This window comes from Dysidea avara, chromosome 4, assembly GCF_963678975.1.
Source record: "Dysidea avara chromosome 4, odDysAvar1.4, whole genome shotgun sequence".
Classification (NCBI taxonomy): Eukaryota; Metazoa; Porifera; class Demospongiae; order Dictyoceratida; family Dysideidae; genus Dysidea; species Dysidea avara.
The window spans coordinates 3,614,510-3,624,733 of NC_089275.1; the positions used below are offsets into that span (position 1 = coordinate 3,614,510).

Consider the following 10,224-nt stretch of genomic DNA (forward strand, 5'->3'; position numbering starts at 1 on the left):
ATGTAGTTCTTCTGCTTCATTCACCACGTCTCATTCAACAAAACCACGTTCATTGCGAAGCTCATCACCTTTCAGTATTACCAGGCGATTCATCAGCTTGTAGTGCTAGTTCAATGCCACTATGCTTGGTGCCTTTCCATGTTTGATTTCTAGTCTTTATGACATCGTAAGAGCGCTGAATAGTCCGAAGGGAGAACAAGTTCAACAGTCTCTTAACTTGTGTGTTCGTAAAATCACGTAATTATTTGGATACTACTGGTCGATGATTGGTGTAGCCTAGTGGTCAATAATAGGTAGTGGTCGATAATTGATGACTTACGCTACTAGAGCTAATACGAACTATTAATGTTTCTAACAAGGTATACTAGAACTAATACTATCTAAAATATTGTTTTAAAGCATGAATACTAGAACTAATACTAACTTTAAATAATTCTGGAAACTGAACTAGAACTAGAACTTTACTAGAACATTATACCTGTACTAGAAAACACTAGTCCATTACCATTATAAGATTGACAGATATTCAATCCATTATTTGTCTGGCACAACCATAAAAAGCTGCATAAAAGCATGCTTAAGGTTACGGGATACTGTAAACCCCACATGTACACTATCGATCATTTTTCATGATTAGGGGTTTGATTTTTCTTAATGCATTGTTATCAAATATTTATGCATTCTATAAATCGACATGGAATTCAAATGTTGTTATGGAAACATGAGTTGTCCCCATGCCAAACAGTGAAAACTGTGAACCAAAAATCAGACCAATGAAGAACCATGAGAACTTACTAACAATTCTAAGGTTTGAAGAACATCACTTGTGAGGGACTGACAAGAGGATTTGTGAATAATGTGTATAGTTGCTGAAATATGACTACAATATGGCCTAAAGCAAGACACTGTGGTCACAAAATTAATTTTTAAATTGATATCACAAACACTAGAAACATTATTTCTAACAAATGGCTCCGTCAGGACCTAGACAAGAAGCCAGACTAGTAGTCTGTTTATACAAAATGTTAATAACTAGTTTGACAGTCCTGATTTTTGGTTCAGGAAAATATCGCCATTAGTCAGCAAAACTACGCATGCGCTTACAGGTGCACCAGTTGCTAAGTGTGTTGTATCTATGTTATCTTGTACTGTTACGTGTGTTTTCTTGTACCTTGTAACTGTCCAGTCAGCACGCTATTATTCTCCCAACAATTTAAGCCTGTTACCAGCTGATACAAAACACAACAACACCAAGCCCGCCTTAATTACGTAATAAATTTTTTGTTTGACAGTCGCTCCCGTAACCTTAATTAAGCTTGTACTTTTTAAATTGCAAATATCACACAAACTGCCAACTTGTTAGCACTGCTGACATGTGACCTGACACTGTTTCAAGATGGCTTTTACTGAGCCTGTACAGTGTGCAAGAAAATAATGGAAGAATACGGAATAACAGAATATTTAGAGCTGACGGTAACCAGTTGTGGGTGGTGGACAGGAAACAGAGAATTTATTTGGAGTGGCCTTATGGCTCATCTCCCAATAACTGTGTTTACTGGAAACCTTTTTTACTGTTGAGCATTTCCCAAGTTTCTCTGTTGGCTGTTTCCCCACTATCCAACAAAATGAGCTTCATGATATTGCTCCTGATCTTATGTCTCAACTGTGCTCAAATGTAAACTAAGGTCGGTTAAACCAAACACTTTATGAAACATTTGTACTTCCAATATTGATGAATTGATCATGCCAGATTGTGTATAAGTCTTATCTACCAGAGGTTTTTGGAATACTTCTCATAAGAAACCAGATATGAGGTATTCAATCCCCTGGCTATAAGAGTCACCTTATTAAGTCATTATTTAGTTGTTTATTTTTTATTAATGCTTTACAGCACAAGTGCTGAAGGTCTGTAGGACACCTGGTCCTACAGCCTGCTCAAAGACTTTAGCTACTTAAGGTGTTACCAAAAGAATGAGAAGAAATGAAGAAATTCATTTGAAATGTTGACCATGGTACGTGTATAACACCCGTTGTTTTGTGTTTTTTCAGTTGCTGAGGTGACGTGGAACCCACCACCATAACTTTTTGTCAATGATTGGCTTCTGTGCTATCAGAAAAGTTGCATCAGTCTAGTAATCAAACAATTCATCATTGGCTTTAGTGCAGTTTTAAGTTTTCCCTATTGCGATCCTTGATCATGTAGTTGAGGGGTGCACGTTCTTCGTCTGGCAAACCATAGCTGGCTACTGGTGCATGCTATTTCCCTGGCAGTTAGCAAGGTCAGCCTTTAAGTAACTGACTGACTGACTGAGTGTTTGTGTTTCCAACTGCGTTTTTGTTGCTAATATTGTATCAGAAAATATTTATAATGCATTTGTACAGATATCTAATTTGTTTCATGTGCATTTCTAACCAATCATATTCTTGTGTGGCCAGATTCTACTCTCCACAGGTTGCTTGTCTATTATATATTATATTAAGTGCCTAGCTATGTAGCCACATGATGCTACGTAGATCAACTCACCTTTATTGTGGGTAGAAATATTTAAGTATGTTTCTATCACTGTTAACGAAACCTTGAACTCAGTATCCACTTTTTATTCCCTTGTATTAACACACTGACAGTATACTATTCACCTGTAAGTACTGTACTGTAGCTACAAGTGACATATGTGGTGTGTAACCTAAACAACTGATTATTTATCTCATTTTATCCATCAACATTGTTATGCATGGGGTCTTACATAGGTGTTTCATAAAAACCCTGAGGCATCTCCTGTGACCCCCAAAATACTTAAAATGATGCATGAGACTTCCAATAAACTGTATTTTGAAAATGCTTCAGTATTTATTTAATTAGTATTTCAATTGTATTATTGTATTGTATTGTATTAATGCTTTACAGTGACCAGCACTGAAGGTCTGCAGCAACATGTGCTGCAGCCTTAGGATTACCTAACCTAATTTCAACGACTTAGACTTAGTGACTTATAGCTGAAAAGGTGTAACAGAAAAGGGGCCAAAGTAAGGAAAAAAATCCCTCCAACCCCAGGAATCGAACTTGTAAAGACAATAGTTTTTACTGAGATATTTTTACTACTATATACTTGTGCATGAAATGGGACAGTAGATGATGGGACCACAGGACCCTCAACAGAGGCACATATCCAATTTTCACAGAAACTCAATTGCTCTAAATAGTCATGATACCCAGTCATTGTCAAAGCTGTCATTATCATGACTTAAATCACCATGAAAAGTCATCAATTAATTAATTTAAAATTGAAGTAGGGCTCCAACCGTTAAAAAGTAGTAAAACGAGTGATGGATGATGGTAACAGCATAGCTCTGTGAGAAACATTGGCATGTTTCAACAATTATTTTGTTCAATGCCAAAGTAGGTATTTTCTCACTGAGCTATGCTGTAATATTTCTTGTTTCACTACATGTATTGCTTGGATCCCTACTTCATTTTTAAATTAATATTTTTTTAGTTTTTTGTTATGGCATATATACAGCTATGCACATGTGACTGTTCTATTAGGGTGACTGCTGTTTTAATTCAGCATCTCACCTAAAGGTGACTTCGTATAGCTAAACTATCTACACAGTGATCTTTTCGTAGCTGAACTCTCTACAAGATCAGTGCTTTCTTTGTAGCTGATCTCTCTACAGGGTGACTTGTTTATAGTTGAACTCTCTACAAGGTGATTTGTTTGCAACTGAACTCTCTACAGGGTGGTTTTTTGTAGCTGAACTCTCTACAAGGTGACTTCTTCTAGCTGATCTCTCTACAGGGCGATTTGTTTGTAGCTGAATTCTCTACAGGGTGATTTGTTTGCAGCTGAACTCTCTACATGATGGTTTCTTTGTAGCCGAACTCTATGCAGGGTGATGTGGTTGTAGCTGAACTCTCTACAGGGTGATTTGTTTGTAGCTGAACTCTCTACAGGATGGTTTCTTTGTAGCTGAACTCTCTGCAAGGTGATTTCTTCTAGCTGATCTCTCTACAATGTAACTTCTCCTAGCTAATCTCTCTACAGGTGACTTGTGTCTAGTTGTACACTCTACAAGTTGATTTCTTTGTAGCTGATATCTCTACAGGTGGCTTGTTTCTAGCTGATCTCTCTACAGGATGGTTTGTTTGTAGTTGAACTTTCTACTGGGTGATTTTTTTCTAGCTGAACTCTCTCTAGGTGATCACTTCACAGCTGAACCCTCTACAAGGTAGCTTCTTCTGGCTTCTTCTATCTGATCTCTCTACAGTGTGATCTGTTTGTAGCTGAACTCTCTACAAGGTGACGTTTTCTAGCTGAGCTATATGTGACTGTCTCTGGGAAAACCGGTCTTATCGCCCATTTAAAAGTATCGAGAAACGTCGGTTTTAAACATTCAGTGTGTTGTAGCTGGCCAATGGTGGTAGGTACGCATACCAAATTTTTACACGTTTCACAGCAATTTCTTACCTTCCTGATCATCCACTGAAGAAGTAGTCAGCAGCTAAGTTTCCCGCCATTTTAGATAGTTTTTAAACTGAGGTTGTCTGTATCAGGCGAGCTCCAGAAGGGTGGGAGGCGAGCTCCAGAAGGGTGGGAGGTGGGGGCCCTGGAAGGCGGGCAAGATGGTGTTCAAAAATTGAAAAGAAACGTGCTGGGATGAACTGGGCCAAGTTATAGGCCATTCAGGGCTCAGAACTAGCTAAAATGAAAGGAAATTTACAGCACAGGTCATTGTCCAACACCACGGAGCTGTACAGCCACACACAGCCATCACCTGGTTGGCCAGGGTTCCATCAAGACCCCAGACCACTCGTACGGCTCGCCACTGTGCTCTGAAAAAGCAGCCAGCAAAAGCAGACCACTTCACTCTGGTCGACTGTGGCAGTGAAACTTGATAGTGCATTCATTAAGCTTTGTGTTTGTGTGAAAAAATCAAACTTCCTGTCTTGGGCGATAAGAACGGTTTTCGTAGATCCAGTCACATATATCTTGTTTCTAACCATATATAGTTGATCTCTCTACAGAGTAACTTGTTAGTAAAGCTGAAGTCTTTACATGGTGGATTTTGATTGTTAAACTCTCTGCATGAAGACTTGTTTGTATCAGAATTTTTTCACAGTGAATTGTTTGTAGCTGAACTCTCTACAGGGTGCATGACTTGTTTATAGCTGAACCCTCTTCAGTGTGAATAGTAATGTTCTGAATCACTACAGCAATATATTTGTAGCTGAACTCTCTATAGGGTGACTTGCTTCTTGCTGAACTGTCTAAGACTAACTGTTTGCAGCTGAACTCCCTACAGAATAATCTGCAATGTAATAGAATTCTATAATGGAGTAAATAAATTAGCTGAATGCTCTATTAGGGTGACTGTTCTATTAGCGTATCTCGATCTTGCATTTGCTACACGGATTTGGCTTTCGAATCATAACTCAGTGGTTTGTAATCCGATTCTTCTGTACTACTGCAAGGACTTTCTATGAAGATTATTCCAGCTATACACTGATTTTCAGCTCATTGCTCTAAGCGGTTTGCCTAGCAACGCGACAAATCTATATCCTCCAATCAACTACCTAACTATTGTCATGTGTTAGACTAAGTGTAACTTGAATAACGTCAGCGTGGCAGCCAAGTTTGTACTGTTACGCCGCTTTATCAACAATTCTGGTATTTGTTTGCAAAAATTGCATCGTTTTGGCCGAATTTCAAGATATAGATGGCTCAGCCAGATGGCTAATAAGCTTCAATTATAACCATACTCCGCATGCAGGTACTTTACCTAGTGCTGATCATTGCTGACCCACGGCATAGTTGCTGCTCTGCTTGTTCTGTGCTCCAGAGGAAGAAACATTTTGTTTGTTGCCAAAAAGGCGCACAGATCGTGCTGCCACCAGAAACTGACCAATGAAATCAAACCCCCAATACTTTGAGTTGGTGATAGACTGCTTGAACAATGTTGAGAGTGAATATCGTGGCATATAAAGAACCCTACAAACCGCTGCAACGAAAAATCACGTGATTTCAAGACATTTGTATCGTTTTCTACCGGAAGAAAGTGACAAACTTGGCTGCCACACTGGTGTTATTCAAGTTACACTTAGCCTAACACAAGACAATAGTTAGGTAGTCGATTGGAGGATGTCGATTTTTCGCATTGCGGACCCTACCTAGTAGGCGTAAAAACTAATACATTTTTATTCATAAAAATCGATCGCGTAATTGTGACACAGGTTGGGTTTTGTGTCATATCTCCATGGTCTTTATCTCGATTCCTTTCAAACCACCAAAAGGCACTCCTACAATGGTTACTCCATCCCCATAGCAATTTTCAACTCATTCCATGAAGCGGTTTAACCTGTAGGCGTGACAACAAATCGATCTTGTTTTACGTGAATAATCGGTCATAACTCCTGAACCATTCATTGGATTTACACCAAATTTGATGCTAGGATTTGCCTTTGGACTCCCTTTCTGTGTGCTACATTTCAAGGCAAGTGGAGTACAAGTTTGCGCTTTATAGCAATTTTTGCTAAGTGTGCGAAAACACGAAGAAGAAAAAAAAAGAAAAAACATCGAAACTTTGGTAGCTCGTATCTCGGAAATGGCTGGAGCCATTTCCTTCAACGTCGGTATGTAGACTCCCCTGGCTAGTGGGCAACTCTGTAGCAAATTTGGTTTCAATCGAATAAGGTATCACCGAGATACAAAGGTGTGAAAATGACGTTTTCTTCCTGTCAATATACCCATGGTATGGTGCACCAGCTTCTTGGGCCACACGATACACTATCGTGTGTCTTGATAAAGGCACCTAAATAATAAATACTTTAGGTTTAAGGAAGAAAATCCATCCCTTCTGGAGGAAGACTGAGTGTGGCCCTGATTAGACATTGGGTGACCTGCAGTTCGAATCCTGGGGTTGGAGGGATTTTTTTTCCATACTTTGGCCCCTTTTCTGTTACACCTTATCAGTCACTAATTCAAGTCATTAGGTCTAAATTAGGTTAGGTAATCCTAAGGCTGCAGTACATGTTGCTGTCAGACCTTCAGTGCTGGTCACTGAAAGGTGCTAATAAGGCCAGGCCAAGTTGATTCACAGTTTATCGTCCGGGATATTTGAAAAAGTCATGTGGGTGGGAGGTCATTTTTCATATTTCATAATTTTTTAACATGGAAAAACATTTAAAAGTTAGCTTCACACAGTTACTAGCTACTTTACAATAATTGCAAGCTTATGTGGTTACGTCACTGTTAATACTTAGCTACTCGTTTATGCAATCTCTCTTTAGAAATCCATTATTGAAGGTTCTAACAAGTCTCAGACTGGGGATAATCATCATGTTTGTTGCACACACCATGTTTTAATATACAAAAACGAGTCCAGAAACGTATGCAATAATTATCACGTGAGAAATAATGAATTATGAAATTATTGCTCTATTCGTAAAAACCCATGTGGGAGGTGACGATAAACTGTGAATTAACTTGGCCTGGCCTAATAAATACTTTAGATTTAAGGAAGAAAATCCATCCCTCCTGGAGGAAGATTGAGTGTGGCCCCGACCAGATATTGGGTGACCTGCTGTTCGAATCCTGGGGTTGGAGGGTTTTTTTCCTTACTTTGGCCCCTTTTCTGTTACACCTTATCAGCCACTAAGTCAAGTCATTAGGTCTAAGTCCTTTAAGTTAGGTTAGGTAATCCTAAGGCTGCAGCACATGTTGCTGTCAGACCTTCAGTGCTGGTTACTGTAAAGTGCTAATAATTATACAACCAAGTACTAAGAATAATACGAAATGCGGTTAAAATTACGTCATAAATAATAACAATGAATGAAATAAATAATTAATATTTGGGAAAACTACAAGGCCTGTGAACTTGCACTAACCGGGGTTCGACTCGCCGGTGAACAAAGGCACAGACGTATAATAATTACGCCTGTTCGTGCTGGTGACTTGAACGAACATGTAATTCTATATAACGCCCGGCACCACGCCCATGATTCTAAAGGCCCAGAGAAGATTAGCGACCATGAGCGACCATCAGCAGGTCTACTACTAACCTGTCTATTAATCGTTTGTGTCCAGACCTTTGTTCAGACAAGTGCCAGGTGCCGCTGTAAGCCATCCCAAGTCGCCATGCCAGCTGCCAGTACATGTGTTCAGGCGAGCATTCAAGTCAATGGATTATTAACAGAGGTGTACTATGTTTTCATGTTGTAATACTGTTTGCATTGTTTGTTTGCACTGTGTTTGTATTTAACTACCCAGTAACAATAAATAAAATATTATCTCCTTTTGCTACGTGCGGTGAAGTGCCAATCTGTACTGTAGTTACCATTCAGTGCCTGCATACCACTGATGTGCCATATCCATGAGTATTCCTTTGAAGACACTGCCACCTTTCACTGCGATCTGCTACACATTTTATTTCATCTTGCAGTGTATCCAAGACACCATCTGACCATTTTTTGACATATTGGCCAATCTCATACTTAAAAATGTAACTCAGCAGACTGAGTCAGATAGCGGTTGTGTGTGACACATAGTGGAAATACTCGGCTTCTTTTGTCTTGGATATCACTGTGGTCTGCCCTTGGCAACTCCAGCCATGTCTCAATCCATCACCCTGATCCATCCTCATTTAAACAACTGATATCACATGAGGAGGACATAAATTGTGTACAAGTACACAAATTAATATCCTAGACTTAATTAAGTATGAATTCTGAGGGACTGCTATATATGTATATAATTAGATTAGAGTGCATGTGGCTGTTGTCTTGATTATACCCAATAAAACATAAGCATCTGATTATAATTGCAATTTATGTGCCAACACACACACACACACACACGCGCGCGCGCACACACGCACAGAGACTGTACTGGTCATGCACTGCCTTATTGGTAGGTTGTCCTGTTGGTGATTGTACTTGGTTGTATTTGCCCCGGGCCTAGTAACAATAATAATAATAAACCAATAAGGGTGTTTAGTCATTGTGTTTGAGTAAATAGATTGATAAGCGGTGTGGTCTTTGTGTTTGATTGTTATTAATCAATCAAGATCATTAATGAACGTGATCTCAAATCTATTGCAAAGTTACAGGTGTCTACTGGTTGTCCACAGGAGCTCATCGAGTCCTATGGACAAAGGAACATGTAACTCCATGCACTACCAATATTACAGGCAAAATTCAAACATGGTGTCCAGTGTTACTATGTATATGATTGGTTATATTGCACAACAGGGGTATATACACTGAATAGCCATTTTCTTGTGTGAAGGTAGCAAAGCTGCTTCGATAGGAAGGTTGTCTAGTCAAAATTAAAGCTTGAAATAGTCAAGCGGAGCAATTTTGCATGATTAGCGACTGTAGAAAGACTGTCCTGCTTAGCCTGTGTTACTATTCCTCTGCCGGGCCATTGAACTTCATTTACATAGCTTCGCTTCATTGCAGCGGAAACAGGGTATACTCGAGCATGCTCCTCAACATAATATACTAATTAGAAAATTTTAAATGTTGCAAATTAAAGCATATGTTAGCCATGTTTGATTTGCTGTACATGCTCCCTTGCCTGTAGGATTCAATGCGTTCCTGGTGTCTGGTATCTTTTGAAGTAGTGTGAGTAGCTACTTTAAATAATTTTGTGGCATCTAAATATGCTGCTCAAAGAAAGCATTAATGCAGAAAAGTAAAACCTGAACTATGATTTTGTTGCATGGAAAAGATGATGACCAGCCTGAGTGAAGATAAATGGAAGTACAAGGCACAGAGGACACATACTTTTAGTTTGTTATTGTGACATAAAAGGGTGGCCATATGTTGCTTTGGTTAGCCTCTAGCCTTGCGACTGTGATCAGATAGGGCAGACAAAGATTTAATTGCAAGTTCTAAAACTTCTATATCCAGCCGCCTATCCATGCGGACAATAAAGAAGGCTATTCCAACAAAGAAATGATGCAATAAACTTTATTTCTACAAATAAGTGTCCATCACTCACGTGCCTTACACTCTATGATTGCAAAACAATGATTTTAATTCTTACTCTCCATGAACAAGCAAATCCAATGTCATCATTACGGCGTATAGGTTTAATTGGTTTGAGCTTTGCTTCACTGCGTACTGAAGTGATTAAAGCGTGCTCATATTAATTGTGTGTAAATTTCACTCAGCGGGTCACATATACACTAAACCACAAATTAAGCAACCTAAATACCCTTGAGGTT

The 10,224-nt window shown here is 39.1% G+C and overlaps 1 protein-coding gene across 1 annotated transcript in view; it reads left to right on the forward strand.

Moving 5' to 3' along the window:
- LOC136254774 (uncharacterized) overlaps positions 1–10,224 on the forward strand; it is a 41,397-nt gene that overhangs the window by 13,189 nt on the left and 17,984 nt on the right. The window lies entirely within an intron of this gene.